This window comes from Triturus cristatus, chromosome 1_1, assembly GCF_964204655.1.
Source record: "Triturus cristatus chromosome 1_1, aTriCri1.1, whole genome shotgun sequence".
Lineage (NCBI taxonomy): Eukaryota > Metazoa > Chordata > Amphibia > Caudata > Salamandridae > Triturus > Triturus cristatus.
The window spans coordinates 364,788,712-364,808,387 of NC_140579.1; positions in this window are offsets into that span (position 1 = coordinate 364,788,712).

The window sequence follows — 19,676 nt, forward strand, 5'->3', positions numbered from 1 at the left end:
TCCCTGTTGTTCTCGGAGCGGGTGCCTACCCCGCCGAGCACCACGAGAAGGAGAAACGGGAGACGTCCGCCGCGATCGCAGGACAATCAGGTGAGCCGGTGTGTTGGTGAGCGGAGTCTGGCCACGTCTGGGAGCCGCGAGGGCTCCACTCCCGCATTTGCCCCGAGGAGAGAGGTCCCGCCCGGAGGAGCGAGTACTGCCGGTGAGTAGAGGCCTGCATTGTTCCTCTAGAGCCTAGAGGGCTCCAACCCACGCCAGGCATTGTGTCTTTTAGAGCCCCAGTGCGCTCCAACGATTGGGGCATTTTGATCAAACTGAGTCCATGGCCAGGACTCCAACGACGGGGCACAGTGGTTAGAGCCCCGAGGCTCCAACGTTACGGGGGCATTATTTCTCGAGCCCACGAGGCTCCAAGGGGGCATATTAGTTCCAGAGCCCACGAGGCTCCAACGTTACGGGGGCATTATTTCTCGAGCCCACGAGGCTCCAAGGGGGCATATTAGTTCCAGAGCCCACGAGGCTCCAACGTCACGGGGGCATTATTGATTCAGAGCCCAGACAGGCTCCAACGACTGCCATAATTGTTCTAAGGGCCCAGAGGTGCCCAGGCCCCAGTCCCTACAGCTGCCCAGCACTTAGTGGGCAGCTGCAACGTTTAGGTTGGGCAGGGTGCGCCTGGCTTGTGCAGCCTGCGCAAGTCGCGCCCTGATATTATTGGATTGGGCATTCCTGCACCCCTGAGAGACCAGTTGGCCTGGGGGACAGTTTTTCTGTATTGTGCCCTCCCCTAGGGTACCTGGTGATTTTTATATATGTACTTTAGCGCCTGCGCAATGTCTTTATGATATTCTCCTTCCTAAACTGTGTTTATGCATTGGAGATTGTTTTACTAGTAGTAATTATACTAGTGTGTTCTTGTTTCCTTTCCTGCACCTCTGAATGTGTTTATGCGTCATGTGCTTTACACCTCTAAATGTATTTTATGCATCCTGTGTTTATGTGCTTAGACCCCTACAGGTAGAGTGATACTTAGGTGGTTGTTTTTCCCCTAGTACAGGTGGTACTAGTGAGGTCCTAGTTCCCTGCGTGGTATTCCTAAAGGTGGTTAGGGTTGCGTAGGTGGTACGTTCTGATACCAGTAGTTACTGGTTGTGTGCTATATGTTCTATTTTTAGTGCTACAGTGATTGTATGTGCTATGTTCTAAAATATTATTCCTACATTCTAAGTGCTATTTCTAAAGAGTGCTAATTCCTGACAGTGGTCCATGTGGCCCTGTCCCCTGTATATATAATCCCTTGTAAATTCTGCCCGTGCCTGTTGGCACATTGTAAAGTGTGTGTTTTTATCTAATGTGTTGTGTATAATACAAAGGTTAATTTTATATAATACCTTGTGTGGAGTTTCCTTTGTGGTGGGCCTTGGGTGTTGTTGCTGGGTGCGTGCGCAAACGCTTTACACATCGCCTCAGGGATAAGCCTGTCTGCTCGTGCCAAGCTACCAAGGGGGTGAGCAGGGGTTATCTTTGGCGTGTAACTCCCCAGCCCTGACTAGAGTGGTGGTTTCTGTCTGGCTTTGGCGCAAGCCTCAGCCAACCAGAAATCCCATTTCTAACTTTGGTGATCAGCGGTGGGATTAGGACTTGCGTTTGCGCTGTACCGCAGCAGCAACTGGCTGCACTACAAAACTCTGCATTTAGATAGTCACATGGTATAGGGATTATTGTTCTAAGATTGTTTTAAGTGTCATTCTGTGGAAATGTGTTTCTGGATCACCAGTAAGGATGGGATCCAGTGGTGGCAGCAGATGTGTGTCCACTGCATGTATTCCCATTCCCAGTTCCCGGGGTAGTGGTACCTGTGTCACGTGGTGGTCAGGTTGAGAAATCAGGGGCGGTAGAAACTGTCTTACCAGTCTTGGGAGGGTTTTGGGGATGAATGTCTAATGCGCTGGATGAATGTGAATGTCCCATTCCCAGTTCCCGGAGTAATAGTACCTGTGTCACGTGGTGGTCAGGTTGAGAAATCAGGGGCGGTAGAAACTGTCTTACTAGTCTGGGGGGTGTGTGTGTGGATGAATGGGGTGAGTTCTCTGAAATAAGGAGCTTGCTGAATACTTTGGTGTGAGTTCTCTGAAATAAGGAGCTTGCTGGTTGATTGGGTGTGAGTTCTCTGGGATAGGGAGCTTGCATTGGGGAGTGATTCCAAAAGTAGTGGCTGAGGTGTCTTCCAGCCCAGCCTGGTGGAAGAGGTTCAGAGTAGCCCAGCTAGGTCTCGGTGTAGGGGCTCACGGCCTGTCTCTGCGGAGAAGGAGTGGGTGTTATGTTATGTTATGTTATGTTAATTTAATTTATATAGCGCGGCTGCTACCCGGAGGTGTCCTGGCGCTTTGTCAATACAGAATCCGTGAGGGAACAACAATGGAGCGCTAGAGAGTAAAAAGCCAGGTTTTGAGGGCCTTCCGGAACATAAGATGATTATCAATCGATCTTAAGCGAAGGGGTAAATCATTCCAAAGTTTGGGGGCTACAAAGGTGAAGGATTTGGGGAGGAGTCAAGATGGCGGGCTGACTCGCCACGGAGTTGCAGCAGCTGAGGTCTCTGCTACTACCTCGCTGGAAGATGGAAGAGGGATCTTAAGCTTATGGGGAAAAAAAAAATAAGTTACGGCAAAAGAGAGAACCTGATGCTGTTGTTCACGGTCTGATGGAGGGCGTCCACACACCGTGATAATTGTGCTAACTATCGGCTTCGGTCTTGGCGGTTGCGAGCTGCAGGACTCAGGTGCCGGTATTGCTGCCGGCTGATTTGGTGCGGAGAGCGGAGAGCGAGACGGGGGCACAAATGATCGGCTGGCTTCAGCTACGGGCTCACCCGGTGGCTCCCGGTTTCATGGCAGCTGTAGTCTAGCGGTTCGTGTACAAAGGCCAGTCGTTGGTGTTGTGGGATGTCTGCGACCGTGGTCATCATGGATGAGATGCCCAGCATGTGCCACATGGTCGAGTTCACTGTGTGTTATGTTGCCAAATGGCTGCTCCTCCCTCCCACGAGCCCCCACACTTTTGTACGGTGAGCTGTTGTATCTCGTGCACTCATACGGCACACCATTGTAATGCCTATTTGCGCATGTCCTGCTACATTCCAACTATAACATCACAGTGCTGTTTGGAGGTGGTGCATGCCACTTTACAACATCGACTGCTGCGGCTCTTGTAACAGGCCACACCAGAACACAGAGACACACTTACCGCACTTCCTGTACACGGACATGTCCGAGACACCCCGTTCCCCTTGCCGGATAGGCACACCCCTGCACTGACCTGTGAACGACAGACCAGCACACGCCAGTTGTGCATGAAGGAGGATGCGTACGTAGCTAAACATCCAGGCTCACTGCCAACGCTGAGGTGACAGCACACTGTGATGTTGCAGGGCTCGTGCCTATCATGCTAAGACAATGACCACAGGGACACACTTACTAAGATGTGGGTTTGGGGGGCATTGGCGGTCCTGGAGTTGCTCAGATGAGTCTTCTGGCTCTCATGGGTATCCCTGTATCATGATCATTGACTCTATGGCACCTGTGGGTGTTCTGGTGTGGCTCTTGGCTGTGTTCCCTTTCAAGGTGCAGGTAGTTGTCCTGCTTAACACCAGCAGAAAGCAGGTGTTAAATCCCTGGTGCTAACGTGTCTTAACGCCGGAATTTGTTTCGCATTGCAATTGGTGTGAATGTTGTGATGTGATTTTTTTCGTGTGCACAACAATATACGAACTAAGCAGTGTATCTCCTCAAGATCCAGCACCTGACGCACTATTCCCAATCAATATAAATACAATGAGATTTCTTCATAGATTTTGTGTGTACACTGTAACTGCAGCCAATACCTCAGTGCAATACAATACAGGATTTTAGTATTTAGAATAAATCGCAAAGGTGCACCTCGTGTCTTTTTGCATGGGAACGGCTACTCTCTATTTCATTATCAGCACTTTAACGGAAGTAAAGTTGAGATAAATCTAACACACTATTCAGAAGTTGGTGCAAACTGCAGATATCACCAGTATTCCAGCGATAAGTGCCCCAAAATTTAACACCATGGTGGACTCCATCAAATAACAGTAATAAGAACAAGAAAGAGCCACACAGCAGTTAAGAGAACAACCAAAAACATTATTAATTTTTTTTTCAAACTTTATTTTTTATAATAATAAATATATAAACGATAAACTATTTTCAAACTTTATGTTTTTATTAACATAAATATAAACAATAAACTAATAAACAAAATGTAACAACAATAATACAAAACAACAAGGCGGAACACTCCTGTGGGAACCACGGATGTCGACGACAGACCTGGAAAATCAGAAAGATTGTTAAAAAAAAAACAACATGGTATTCTCAACAAAATACCACAAGAAACAAATCACAGATATATAAAATGCATACAGCTAACAAAATTTTATAATTTTATAACTTACAAAAACTGTAAATGTTGCCGCTTTAAAATATTTACCGAATCTGAGGAAAGTTTTTTGCAGAAGGCACCACGCCCACAACGTTTTTCTTCAGTGGTGAAGAAATATTTTACTTTTTCCAAGGGGCAAACAAAGACCAATGCCACCTTCGTCACTCGCAAGATTTGCCAAAGAGTTCTGTTACGAGGGGATCCTAACAAAAAATACTCGTGCGGCACAGCAAGTATGATGAAACACCTAAGGACCCTTCATCCAAACAATCTTGCACGAGAAGAGTGCAAACAGTTGAGAAACACTCCTGTTCTGTATCTGTAAAAAAGAATCACAAATAAATGTATATTAATAACTTTCAAATTTCTACTATTCCATTACTGTACAAACACATGTTATATAAATACTGACTAAGAAACTATAGCCCTGAACCACAAGTGTGACGATCGTTAAAACACTACATGCATAGTGCATACTATTTTGAAGCAGTTCATGCCCTAAAGCCTACCTCACTAAAAGACTACATGCTAACTGACTAAATGATTACAGTACTATAAGGAGACACACTGGGTGAGTGACAGGGTATTTGCTAGAAGAGAATGAATACCAACTCGGGAATTGAAGGTGTGAAACACAACTGTGTAGGTGATTAGAGGACTGCATCCATACTGCATAGGCATTTAAAGCAGTCCATGTGCTAAGGCCTGGCTCACTGCATGACTACTTGGGTACTGACTGAATGATTAGAGTACAGCAAGGAGAGTGCCTAGGTGAATTTATAAGTGCTAGGTTTTTCGCACAGGGAATGGATTAGTACTTGGTACTGAATGGGTCACTAGAGGAGTGCAAAGGCAGTGACAAGTGCTGGACTGTATGGATACTGACTAGGAAATTGAAAGTGTGAAAGACAAGTGTCTAGGTGGTTAGAAGACTGCATGCATGGTGCATAGGGGTTTGAAGTAGTCCATGTGCTAAGGCCTGGCTCAGTGTATGAATACTTAGACACTGACTGAATGATTAGAGTACTGCAAAGATGTATCTTGGTGCATTTATAAGTGTTTGGGTTTTAGCACAGTGAATGGATTAGTACATGGTGCTGAATGGGTCACTAGAGGACTGCAAAGGGAGTGACAGGGTATTTCCTGGAAGTGTATGGATGCTGACTAGGGAATTGAAGGTGAGAAAGACAATTGTGTAGGTGGTTAGAGGACTGCATGCATAGTGGATAAGGGTTTGAAGCAGTCCATATACTAAGGCCTGGGTCACTGGATGAGTACTTGGGTACTGACTGAATGATTAGAGTACTGCAAGGAGAGTGCCTGGGTGAATTTATTAGGGTTTGGCGCAGTGAATGGATTAGTACATGATGCTGAATGGGTCACTAGAGGAGTGCAAGGGGAGTGACAGGGTGTTTGCTGGAAGTGAACGGATACTGACTGGGGAATTGAAGGTGTGAAAGACAAGTGTGTAGGTGGTTAGAGGACTGCATGCATAGTGGATAGGGGTTTGAAGAAGTCCATGTGCTAAGGCCTGGCTCAGTGCATGAATACTTAGGCAGTGACTGAATCATTAGAGTACTGGAAAGAGTGTCTTGGTGAATTTATAAGTGTTTGGGTTTTGGCACAGTGAATGGATTAGTACATGCTGTTGAATGGGTCTCTAGAGGACTGCAAAGGAAATGACAGGATGTTTCCTGGAAGTGTATGGATACTGACTAGGGAAATGAAGGTGTAAAAGACAAGTGTATAGTATGTTAGAACACTACATGCATACTGCATAGACATTTGAAGCAGTCTATTTGGTACTTAGAAACTGACTAAATAATCAGACTACTTCTAGGACAGTGCTTAGGTAAAACTTTTAGTTTTCAGTTCTGCCACAGTGAACAGAATAGTACATGGCACTGCACCTTAGTGTCAAACCCTGACTCATTTTATCAATGCATAAGTAAAGACTAGCTTCTAATGCTACTAAAACTTGACAACATGAGAGGTTTTAAATTAGTTATCTGTCAGCAAATACACGATGTTACCAAATGCTTTTCTCAGTGGTTCTCAAATGCACACAGACTCACAGTGTGATTCTAGACAACAACCACTATACCTAGGAGTTTACCAAAAATCATTCACTACTGTGGAAGTGGTAAGGGAACTGCACACAATCTCCATATTTCAGGACTGCACTTGTATGTCAAAGCCTGACTCATATAATCAAAGCATAAGCAAAGACTGGCTTCTAATGCTACTAAAACTTCACAACATGACATGTTTTACAACACTTATCTGTCAGCAAATACACAATGTTACCAAACACTTCTCTCACAGTGGTTCCCAAATGCACACAGACTCACAGTGTGATTCTAGACAAACAACACTATCCCTTGCACTATACAAAAACACATGTCTTCATCTAGAAGTAGTACTACATTTTAGTATAGAAACATAACATAACTCATTTCACAAATTCATAAACAATGACTGGTTTCTAATTCTACCAAAATATAAACACAGCACAGTTATCTGTCTACAAACACATGAAAAACACAAATGCTTATCACAGAATGGTTTCTACATGCACACACATTGTAGAGAAAAAAAGTACTCCCTACACTTTAGCAGGAAAAATACATTAGTCTGATTAAAATCAAAATAGTCTACATACATCCCCTCACAATTAAATAACTCCTCTTTCAAGTTCTTTTGTAGATTACGAAGTATATCAATCACTCACCATATTTTCTTTTACAGAATCTCTGCACTGTGCACCTCTCAGCAAAAGCAAAGAATGGAAAAGTTTCCCTTTCATTTTCCACACATATACATGTAAACATCAAATCACAATCCTTCGCACATAAACTCAAAAGCAAACACACATTTCTATTGGTTAAACATTTCAACCCTTTCCAACTGAAATACATTTCAACCCTTCCCCCAATCTGCCTTCTGGCTGTTACCATAGAAACAGGTCATGGAACACTGCACTGAGCTCACAGGTCACAAGTTCATCACACAATGTTCCTACACAAGACAGGAAGTGTGCTTGACTTTTCAACATATCAGCTTATCATATATAATGTTCCTTACAATCTGTTTTTGTTAACCAATAACAATCATACCTATAAAAAACAGAAATATACACCCTACCTTTCAGTGTAGAAAGTTGTCATACAACCAATGATTTCTTTCTTTTTTTTTTTTTTTTGGAAATCTATTTTTATTGTTTTAAACAAGAACATTCCTTGGCATTTGACACAATAGGTAAGCAGAGAGTTGAAAACATATGTGGGGGATCACCCCGCAGCAGGATCAATAACTACTACTTCATGACATGCAATCAGGCTTATTTGTGATCACTGTCACCAGCGGAGCCATCTACAGTCTCTTTGACAGTCCCGGTGCAGTCTCATCAGTAGTGACAGTATTAACCGTACCTCAGCCAGGCTCCGTGCCTGTGCGCGGGTGCTTCCCGCCCCATTCAGGTAGTGAAGAACAGGCAAAATACCCGCAAGGCCCAAAGATTGTACATAACAAAACCTTAACAATGGCAGCATAAACTGTACATACAGGCTCAATACCCTCCCAGCTGTCAGTAAACCCCCCGCCCCTCCACACCCCCCCGAGGATCCCCCATGTGTGTGCCTCGGCTGTGAACCACGCTATGCAATTGTGGGTGTCGTGGCGCCAAGGGAGGAAGCAGTCAGGGGCATATCATCTCGACAGAGGGGCATCCCCCGATCCACCCCCACCCACGTCAGCTCCGTCGGCCGCCTCCTGCAACTCCGCACGACCCTCCTAGCCTAGGCGTCTGAGCTTCCCCAACAGCTGCTTCCAGCGGTCTGCCATGGGTTCCCTCCGCAGGCCCAGTGTTTCCTCCCTCTGGATGGCGGTCCCCTCAGCCCCGGCCCATGCCTGAAATGAGGCACTCCAAGCCTGCGTGCGCGGCGGGTCATGCGCTTTCCACCGCTTCGTAATGAGGCGTTGCGCTACCACTAGCCCCAGGTCTATGAATCGAGACGTCACCTTATCCTTACGCGATCGTTTAAAGTGGTGCAATATGTGTTCGGGCCAGTCGAATGGGATGCTGCGGCCCACACTCTCTAGCAGCAACCCACTGACCGATCTCCAGTAGACACCCAACCGTGAACAGCTCCACAACATATGTAGGAAACCCGCCCCCGGCTCACTACATCTAGGGCACACTGCGTCAGTACGGTGAAAATACCGATTGATTAACTCCGGCGTGAGGTAAGCTCTGTGCACGATAAATAACTGAATTTGGTGGAACCGCAAGTTTCGGGGTATACGCACCGGGCCCTTGAGTATCCTTTCCCACTCCCTGTCCTCTAGCGGTCTTCCCAGGTCCAGATCCCACTTAGCGCGGAGGCGGTCCAGGCTGATGGACGACAGCTCCCTCAGTGAAGCTGCAAACCAGCGGATCAAGTGCCCTCCCCTCCCCATGACATGCAAGTATTGCATGGTCAGATGCAGGGTGGGTTCCGAGGCCATATCTCCCCACTGAGCGGTCATGCTCGCTATCAGCGAGCGATGCGTCAGGAACCCCCCGGGCGGGAGCCCGTCCTCCGATACCAGGGTCTCGTATGGTATGAGCTCGCCCTCCCGGTACAAATCTCCCAACGTGCGCACATCAGCTCCCCACCAATCCACCAGCATGGGGGCCGTGAGCACCCCTCCTCCACCAGGGGAGCCCTCCAGCGGTATTGCCGGCGCATACGGGACAATAGTACGCGTGAGGAACAAGGCCCTCCGGAAACACCTGTGCGCCACTTCCAGAAGGAGTGGTAGCGGGCGCGCGATCCTGTGAAGAGGATGGAAGGACCTGGTTATTCGCTCCAGGGAGTAAGGCGCCAACCCCGAGGCCGTGTCATCCCTGCCCCTATCAGCTAGCCAGCGGGCCACCCATTGTAATTGAGCGGCCAGGTAGTAGTGCTCAAAGCAAGGGGCGGCTAGACCACCTCTGTCTGTCGGTAGATACAACTTCGCGAGCGCCAGCCTGTGTCTGGCATTACCCCAGACAAAGTCCCGCAGCAGCTGATTAAGCTTACCAAAAAATGCGGGGGAAATATACATCGGAAGGTTGGCGAAGTAATACAGGAGGCGGGGGAGCATGACCATTTTGGCCAGCGCCACCCTGCCCGTGATCGTCAGTGGGAGTGCGCCCCAGAAGCGTACCTGCGACCTGAGCGCCGTGACTGCCCTCCCCAGATTCCCATCGAAGAGGTCGGCCGGGCAACGGTAAATTTGGATCCCCAAGTAGCGGAAGGTGTCTTCCTTCCTTTGGACCAGCGTGCCATCCAGGCAGTATCTCGGATCGTCAATACTGGCGCTAAAGGCATACAGGCATGATTTGGCTGCGTTCACACGTAGCCCCGAGATGGCGGCGAACGTCCTCAGCAGCCGCGGCAGCTCCTCCGGGACACGCCCCACATCTTGCACATAGACCAGCAGGTCATCAGCGTAGAGCGACACGTGGTGGACAGCGTCCCCCAACTGTATACCATCTCCCAGGGTCGCCCGCACAGCCACAGCCAGAGGCACACTTGCCAGGGCAAACAGGAGCGGGGAGAGCGGGCACCCCTGGTGGGTGCCTCGGCCCACCGGTATCGCCTCCGAGACGTGAGGGCCCAGACGGACACGGACCGTGGGTCGCCTGTATAACAGGTCGACCATCTTCAGGAATTCCCGGTCCAACCCATATCGCAGCAGCACCTCGGCTAAGTAACCCCACTCCAGACTGTAAAATGCCTTCTCTAAGTCCAAGATGAGGCACCCCGCCCTGGGCCACCTGTGCACTGCCTCAGTTGCTACCCTGAAGTATCGCCGAATGTTCAGGGACGTTGACCGTGCCGGGACAAAGCCATTCTGGTCGGTGTGCACCAGATGGGGGACCACAGGCGCCAGCCGCTCCGCCAGCACTTTGGCGAGGATTTTGTAATCCACATTCAGCATCGCTAAGGGACGGTAGGAGCCCAGCTCTGTGTGGTCTCTGTCAGGCTTAGGCAGGGAGACCAGGAACGCCTCCCGCATAGAAGGGGGGAGCGACCCCACCTCAAGTGCTTTATTGTAGAGCTCTCTCAGCAGCGGCGCCAGGGACTCGCGGTATGCTTTGTAATATTCCGCGGGCAGGCCATCCGGCCCCGGCGTCTTCCCAGATGCCATTGATTGAATTGCCTCCCCTATTTCCTCCAGAGAGAGAGGCCCGGCGAGTTCCCCATTGTGTGCCGCCGTGACCTCGGGGAGCTGGACAGAGACCAGAAAGTCCCCTAGAAGCTGCGGGGGGCCAGTTCCCCTCGCTTTGTACAGTTGCCTATAGTGGTCAGCAAAGGCCCGGTGTATTTCACGCTGTGTGTGGACTAGCGTGCCATCCTCGCTGCGGATCGTTCCTATAGGGGCACGTCGGTCCTCCTGCCATATGAGCCAGGCCAGGAGGCGGCCCGCCCTGTCCGCCCTAGCCTGCGTCCTGGCCGTGTGCGCAGCGTAGTTGTGGCACCGGAGCTGCTCCAGGAGGTCCGCGTGCCTTTCCCGAAGGTCTGCCAGGGTGTGTGAGTGGTGACCCCCTCCTTCCCCCTCCCTCTCATGCCGCAGGAGTTCATTCTCCAGGCTCGTCAGAGAGTCCGAGAGGCCCCTGAGTATGTTCCAGGTGGCCCCCAGGCAGTGGCCGCGAATGGTCGCCTTATGGGCCTCCCACTCCACCAGTGTATCACTCGCAGTCCCTTTGTTTGCTTCAAAGTATGCCAGAATGGCCGTGCCAAGGGAAGATCTAAATTCCGGGTCCTCAAGCGCGCTCGGCTGAAGCCGCCAGGTGGGCACCGGCTGCCGTTCCACCACCCAGCTAAGCTGGAACCACAAGGGGTTATGATCGGAGTGCGTTCGGCCCAGATATTCAGAACGCGCTATAAGCGGGAGTAGCGACTGCGAGCCCACCAACCTATCCAGCCAGACGTGTAGATCGTGCACCGCCGAATAATAAGAATATATCCTGTCTCTCGGGTGGAGGGTGCGCCACAGGTCCTGTAGCGCCCAGTGCGCAAGCCAGTCTCCCAGTGCTCGAGCGTTGGACTCCACCATCGCAGCGCGCAGGGGAGGGAAGGATCTGTCCAGCTGGACATCTAGCACCATATTAAAGTCCCCTCCCAGCAGCCAGGGGAGCCCCACATAAGGGTGCAGGATTTGTGTCAGGCGTTCCAGGAAGGACGGCTGATCCACATTGGGCGCGTATATCGACCCCAGCAAGATCTCCTGCCCGTTCAATTTTCCCCGCACCAGCGTGTACCTGCCCTCACCGTCCACCACCACCTCCTCGCACCGGAAGGGGACCCCCGCTCGCACCCATATCAATGTGCCGCGCGCATGCGCCGAATAAGTGGTGCCATATGTGTGCCCTCTCCATCGCCTGGAAAGCCTACCCAGTTCTAGCTGTGACATATGCGTCTCCTGTAGGAGGGCGATCCCAACAGAGTGGCGTTGTAAGTAGGAGAAGATGGAGTAGCGCTTTGACGGTGTGTGCATGCCCCGTATATTCCAAGTCACAACATTAGTGTGCGTCATCGTGAAGGTGGGAAAGCCAGCCGGGCTGGAAGTAGAGCGTCCACACCCGGGGAGGAGGATGAGGGGCCGGCCACACGACCCAGGGGAACATATAAATGCGCTGCCATGTGAACAGTGTAACTGCCGTGAACAGTAGAACAAAAGGGGCGTATTCCCAACGGGGCATCCGTCCAAACTGCAAAGAAACTAATTAACAATGCAATGTGTCAGTACAGTGTCTGATGGGGTACGCGCGGGAGTGTCGACTAGTTGGCACAATTTCCCCCCTCCCCAGTCTCCTCTAAGTGGAGGGAAAAGCAGCAGCATATCTAGCATGAAACTGTCGCGCTGTCCGGGCTCGAGGGCGCGGTAGTAGGGACCCCCCACTGTAACATCCAGCGGCACGCGCCACAGGCGAGCCGCCCTGCACTGCCGGGCGCCCCCCACGCTAAGCCTGTGCCCTTCGTGGAAGAACCCCCTCTCCCTCAGGTCCCCACCCCTCCTCCAGGTGCACAGTTGCAGGACAATTGCGTGGGCATACCCACCCCGCATGGCTCCCACCTCAGTGCGGTGCAGCAGTGTCCCATCACACAATCGAGTCAGCAGTCTGTGGGGTCACCACCGGCAGCGCCAGTTCCTCCGAAATCACTGTGGACGGGGACGAGGCACCACTGGTCCCCGGGGCACTGCACGCTCCAGTCTCCATGCAGTCTCCACTGGGTGGCGTCCCCAGAGTCGCCACCGCGTCAAGGACCTCCTGTCGCTCCACTCTGATCCGCTCAGGGCTGGGCACCACCAGCCCCATCCGCATCTGCTGTCGGGCTCCCCGCCTCCTGCCCCTCCTGGGTCCTCTCTCCGGGCAGCCATCAGGCGCCGCGCCCACGGGTCTCTCCCCCGTCCATTGCCCCGTCTCCTCCAGCCAGTCCCAGACATCCGCCGGGGAGTCGAAGAAGCGGGTACCCTCCTTTGCCACCACTCGCAGACGGGCCGGGAACAGCAGGGAGTAGGGCAGCGCCAGTTCCCGAAGTTGCCTCTTCACCGCCAAGTAGTTGCTCCTGCGCCGTTGCACCGCCGCGGTGTAGTCGGGGAAGAACATGACGCGACTACTGCCAACCGTCGGGTCTCCAGATTTGCGTGTTTCACTCAGGACCGCGTCTCGGTCACGATAGTTCAGGAGCCTGAAGAGGAACGGGCGGGGCCGGGCTCCTGGTTTGGGTTGCTGCGCCGGCACCCTGTGCGCTCGTTCTACCACAAAGTGTTGGGATAGTGCCCCTTGCGGCAAGAGGTCCTTCAGCCAGCGCTCTATATACTGCTCCAGGTTCCTTCCTTCTACGCCCTCTGGAAGTCCCACGACGCGTACATTATTGCGACGGGAGCGCCCTTCTGCTTCATCGACCCGGTCTTCAAGTGCATTAACCCTGTCCAACACATCCTGCAGCGCAGCCCCATGGCTCTGGGCGATTGGCTGGAGCTCCCGAAGCGTCTGGCCCTGGACCGTGACCCTCTCAGCCAGCTTGCGGTGGTCCGCATGGAGTAGCGTGAAGTCGGAGGTGACCTTGTCAATCCTGACTTCTAAGGACTCTCTCGTCTGCTCCAGACTGGCGCTGAGTTTCTCCACCGCCGCAAGCATGATGTCCATCTTGGTCGACAGGGCCGTCGATTGTGGCTCCGCGTCCCCCCCTGGACGGGACTGCGTGGTGTCCAAGCTCCCTGTGCGTGACTGTCCCTGCTGCGTTTTGTCACGGAGCCGGCCCATCACGTATTGTTGAGCCGTCGGCATCCGCAGGCTGTTTCCTGGTGTCGCGAGCGCGGCTCGATGGCTGCACCTCTGCTCCTATACGTTGCACCCCTCTGCGCGGCCACCAGTGCGGGCAAGCAGCAGGCCCCAAAGTCCGCAGGGCTCCTGGGCCAGTGTGTCGTGCCCCTCTCCCCAGGTCAGCACTCCACTGCCCTCCTTACCGGAATGTGTCAGTCGGTGGGGTCCCCTGCGGCTCCCCTCCCCGGCGCCGGCCGCGACCAGCCAGACTTCCACCCATCACTCTCCAGCCGCTCCGGGTACGCCCGACCGGCGCCCGCCGAAGGCTCCCGTGGCACCCTTCAGCGGCGCCTGCTGTGTTTAGGCTGGCGCCTCCCCAATGTCGCCGGGTACACCCGACCGGTGCCCGCCGGCAGTCTGCTGGGCCCCCGGGCACGTGGAATGTCACTGATCCAGCACTCCGGCTACCGGGGACGTCCGGGGGGGCCCCCCCACGCCCAGCGCGCCTCACTCAGCCGCCCAGAGGTTCACCTGCTGCCCGGGCACCAGGGGCTGCACTGTTGTTCTCCACGGTGGGCACCCTCTCCTAGGGGGCCGCCGCCGGCTCTCCCAAGATGGCGTCCCTCGCAAGATGGCGCCCGCCACCGCCCGCACCAGTCCACAGGCTCCCGGCAGCAGGCGTCCCCCAGCCTCCGGGCCCTTCGGGCTGTCAAGTCGCTTCTTCACTCTGCCTCTGTGTCCCTGAGTCAGCCGCTCCTCTCCACCTCTCCTGAAGCGCGCCTGCCCAGGCGCGAGCACAGGCCGTCGCTCTCCCCGCAACGGTAGCGCAGACCGCTCCGCAGGCTCCGCAGGCCCCAGCAACTCACTGTTCGTCGTGGCGCCTCAGCACTCGTCACCTCCGCGGGGCCCACGACGTCCCGGGGCCCCCAGCTCTCTGTCCGCCGTGTCCGGGCTGCAGGCCTCACTGCGTGCGGGCTGATCAGGCCAGGCGCGTCGCTCCCCCAGGGCTCAGCTCCGCCCGCCGCCGTCACCGGAGTCCTCACGGGCCACGACAGGCCACCGCAGCACAGCCCAGGCCGCTGCCACCACTCCTCCGCACTCCACCACAGCAGGTCCTCCGCCGCACCGCAGTCTCCAGTCGGGAGCCCCCACTGCAATCACACGGGGCCTCGTAGATCACTCCACTCCCCATCCTCCGCTCGCCTGACTCGTCTTCAAGCCGGCGGCCTCCGCTAGCGATCAGCTCCGCCGCACGGGCCGCCTCGCGGGTCGCGTCCAGAGGCGACCACCCCGCGGCTCCCGGGCCTCAGGGATCGTCCCCGCCGTCGTCCCGCACCCGACCAGCGCTGTACGGGCCAGAGCTGCCCACTTCCCAGGAGAACTGACAGGATTAAGCGGGGGTAATGGCCGGAGCCTCAAGCACTGGCGTCCGCCATGTTCGCCAGTTGGCCACGCCCCCACAACCAATGATTTCTTGTCATTTTTCCAAAAACGTTGCCGTGGATCCGCGCACCCACCGCGAGAGAATCCGTGCATCCAACGCGATAAGATGCGCGCACCGTGCGCGCATTTCCCCGTTTTTTCAACAAAAAAAAAAGGGGGGCCCCAGGGGGTCCTTCTGGAACCCCCTAAGCACCTCTAGAGGGTCAGAGTATTTCCACTCTGCCCCCTTTATATGTTTTACACACTTATTCCCCTTGCATCTTCAGCCTCGCTTCTACCGAGGCAGAAAATGGGCGCCAACAGTTCCTGGTTTCGAATGTAGAGAGACACTCGACAGCCAATTAGCATTCAGCGCGCGATCGGGAGGGTGTGCGCTCGGTTTGGGGAGGGTGCGCATACGGTCCGGGTAGGGTCCGCGGATCCTCCCCGGCCATAGATATCACTAACTTTTTTACCCTAATTTTATCAAGAACTACTGAACAGATTCACACCATATATGCAAAAGGCACGAGTCTGAACTGAGGACTACCTCGTTGCCAAATTTGGTGTCATTCCATTCAGCGATTCGGGCTGTAGCTGCGACAACATATCCTATGGGAAATTGCATGGGGAAAACGCGTTTCTCGGCCCCCGCTTGACAGATCACCGTAAAACTTTCAGGGTAGGAGCTGAGCGGAGCTGGCCAAAAGTTTGGAAAGTTTCGCGAGGATTCGTCAACGGGCACCAACGTTATTCCAAATAGAATGTTGCGGATTTACTATGGAAAATAGGTCCTAACTATAACTATCTACTGGCGGCCGCCAGTAGATAATATATATATTTATATATATATTCACTGAAAAAACCATGGGTTTCACACACGTTATAGTTAGGAATTAGCATTTAAAAAACATTAGAAATTCAATGAAAAAACCAAAGGTTTCACACATGTTATAGTTAGCTGGACATTTCACTCGTAAAAAACCATTGAAATTCCCCCGTTATAGTTAGTTCAGCTAACTATAACTCGCGCGCCCGCAATGCACTACTGATGACGTCACATATTACATCACTCATGACATGGTCAGTGACATCACTCATGACATCACTGATGACATCTCAAATGACATCACTGATGACATCATCCTTGTGACAGAGTGGTAGACCTCCTCTCACCCTAATATAACCTTTGATACAAACATTCAAAAAAAGAGACTGAAATTTTCAAAAAAATGGACATACCAATACCAGTTACAACAACCTATTCAGTAATTCTAAGATCCACATACACATCCACTCATCCACCAACAGTCCTATACAGTCACCCATACATGTACTCACACATCATATGTACTCATACACCTAAACATCCTGTAACACAATGCCACTCATCCATAGAGTTACTCACACATAGTCACTCATGCTAATAAAGAATCAAACATCCATTTACTTGCATATACAGTTATACACACACCACCACACTTACTTTTACAGAAACTTACACATACTTAGTCTTTTAAACAATCACTTATAGAAACACATACTTATTCATACAGGAACTCTTCCAATCTCTCACTCTCACATATACTCACTTATAAACACCAATAGTCACATATACTAGTTTAAAACATATGTAGTTACTTATGAAGACACTATTGAGACAGTCATTCACTCACTAACACACCCATGCACACACTCATCTACCCATACAGTCCTGCACACATGCTGTCTTCAACACATACAAACAGTGAGTCACTCATTCATGCATCTATGCACTACGTAATACCCCCCACCGCACCATGAAGACACTCAGACACTCATACCGAGACTCAAAAAACCAAATAATAACCTATATAAACACCCATGTAGCTACTCACCAACCCATGCAGACACTTATACACAAAGTGAGAGACTGATACAGGTATTTACACATTTAAACATTACTCACTTAGCCATGTATTCAAAAAGATACACTTAATCAGTCAGTATACAATCAATTTTTCAAAAACAAATCATCAATTTAGACACTTATATACTCATTTATTCTTCCATCGACCTTGAGATATACATATATTAAATATATTTAATTTTCAGAAAAACACACATTCACTGGATGTTGTAATCAGTGATGTCATTTGAGATGTCATCAGTGATGTCATGAGTGATGTCACTGACCATGTCATGAGTGATGTAATATGTGACGTCATCAGTAGTGCATTGCGGGCGCGCGAGTTATAGTTAGCTGAACTAACTATAACGGGGGAATTTCAATGGTTTTTTACGAGTGAAATGTCCAGCTAACTATAACATGTGTGAAACCTTTGGTTTTTTTCATTGAATATATATATATATATATATATATATATATATAAACATATAAATATAATCTGCATATCTATATAAATATAAATGCATGCAAACATATACATATACATATATGCATACATATGCATGGTATGTGCATGAAAGTTTGAAAAACTCTAATACAAGCAAAGCTAAAAAGCCACCTAATTACAAACAGAATTGCTTTAACTTAAACGAGTGCGAGACCTATTGCATGTTCAATGCTTGTTTACTTTGATTCCATCAAGAAGGCATTCAGATGTGTCACACATTTTCCATTAATTCTGAATGATAGCCCTCTAGTTGCTCATTAGATCACTGTAGTAAAGCTACTGCTCACCAGGGAAGTCTGCTGCTGGTATTCAAAGTGCATGTTTCAGTCTGCACGTCAGAATTTTTTAATGAAATGGAAGAGGATTTGAGAAGTCAAAATGTGCCCTAATCTTTCTTTCTGCAGCACTAATCATAATTTCTATGGAAAAATGACCCCCCTCATTGTGTTCCTTTGCAAATTAAATGTTTTAAGTGTTACCACTTTATTCCAATCAAGATGGCATCAGGTGTGCCATACTTTTGTCATAAGTAAGACTGTTAGCGCTCTAGTTGTTCTTTAAAACACTCTGGGACATTCTGTCATTTGGCTATACTTGGGCTACATCTCGGTGATATTTGTGCTACATTTGGGCTCTTTTGTCTCTGGTGACCATCTTGGGAGACTTATTTGTTTTGAAGTTTCCTAATTTCCTCATTTACAACAGTCTCCTCAGTAGGAAATACTTTCAGGTTTTTTACTTTCATTCCATCAAGAAGGCATTCAGATGTGTCACACATTTGCCATAAATTCGGAATGTTAGCACTCTTGTTGCTTATTAGATCACTGCAGTAAAGCTACTGCTCACCAGGGAAGTCTGCTGCTGGTATTGAAAGTGCATGTTTCAGTCTGCATGTCAGAATTTTTTAATGAAATAGAAGAGGATTTGAGAAGTCACTCAAAATGTGCCCTAATTTTCTTTTTTCCGCACTATCATAATTTCAATGGCAAAATGAACCTCCTCATTGTGTTCCTTTTAAATTAAACTACTCACTCTCTACTACTCACTCGCTACTACTTTCTACTACTCACTCTCTACTACTCTCTCTCTACTACTCTCTACTACTACTCTCTACTACTCACTCTCTACTACTCTCTCTATACTACTCTCTACTACTCTCTACTACTACTCTCTCCTACTCACTCTACTGCTCTCTACTACTCTCTACCACTCACTCTCTACTGCGTTACTACTCCCTCTCTACTACTCTCTACTACTCCCTCTCTACTACTCACTCTACTACTCTCTACTACTCACTCTACTACTCACTCTCTACTACTCTACTACTCTCTACTACTCACTCTCTACTACTCACTCTCAACTACTCACTCTCTACTACTCTCTCTACTACTCACTCTCTACTACTCTCTACTACTCACTCTCTACTACTCTCTCTCTACTACTCTCTCTCTACTACTCTCTCTACTACTCACTCTCTACTACTCACTCTACTACTCTCTACTACTCTCTACCACTCACCCTCTACTACTCACTCATTACTACTCTCTCTCTACTACTAACTCTCTACTACTCTCTACTACTCTCTCTACACTACTCACTCTACTACTCACTCTACTACTCTCTCTCTACTACTCACTCTCTACTACTCACTCTCCACTACTCAATCTCCACTACTCACTCTCTACTACTCACTCTCTACTACTCACTCTCTACTACTCTCTACTACTCACTCTACTACTCACTCTCTACTACTCTACTACTCTCTACTAGTCTCTCTGCTACTCACTCTCTACTACTCACTCTCTACTACTCACTCTCTACTACTCTACTACTCTCTCTACTACTCACTCTCTACTACTCACTCTCCACTACTCTCTCTCTACTACACACTCTCTACTACTTGTTCTCTATTACTCACTCTACTACTCACTCTACTACTCACTCTCCACTACTCCCTACTACTCACTCTACTACTCCCTACTACTCACTCTACTACTCACTCTCTACTACTCTCTACTACTCACTCTCTACTACTCCACTACTCTCTACTAATCACTCTCTACTACTCACTCTCCACTACTCTCTACTAC